Here is a 370-nt window from a genome sequence, read left to right on the forward strand (position 1 = left end):
TATATATATATATATATATATATATATATATGAAAATTCATCAGTATGTGCTTTAGGATCTTCAGAGGACAATCAATAATATTGCTGATGTTGTTGGTCTGTTGTATGGGAGTGCCATGCAAGCAATCTTAATGTCTGGGTTCTTCGCGATGACACTGCAACCTGTCATCGATCTCGCCTCCCTCATAAGTTTCTCACCATAAATATAGTATCGTTTCTGCACCCACCCCCTCACTCTATTTGCCAGATTTAACATCTGTAGACTTCCATATCTCCCCCAAGATGAAAATGCAGCTCAAAGGTCGCATATATTTGTATACAAACAAACATGCATACATACATACATACATACATACATATATATATATAT

General features: G+C 35.4%; 1 protein-coding gene across 1 annotated transcript in view; it reads right to left on the reverse strand.

The window, feature by feature from the left end:
* The window catches only part of LOC106868675 (uncharacterized), a 117,477-nt gene that overhangs the window by 116,615 nt on the left and 492 nt on the right, over positions 1 to 370 (reverse strand). The window lies entirely within an intron of this gene.

The sequence above is a fragment of the Octopus bimaculoides genome, chromosome 28 (assembly GCF_001194135.2).
Source record: "Octopus bimaculoides isolate UCB-OBI-ISO-001 chromosome 28, ASM119413v2, whole genome shotgun sequence".
NCBI classification, from domain to species: Eukaryota; Metazoa; Mollusca; class Cephalopoda; order Octopoda; family Octopodidae; genus Octopus; species Octopus bimaculoides.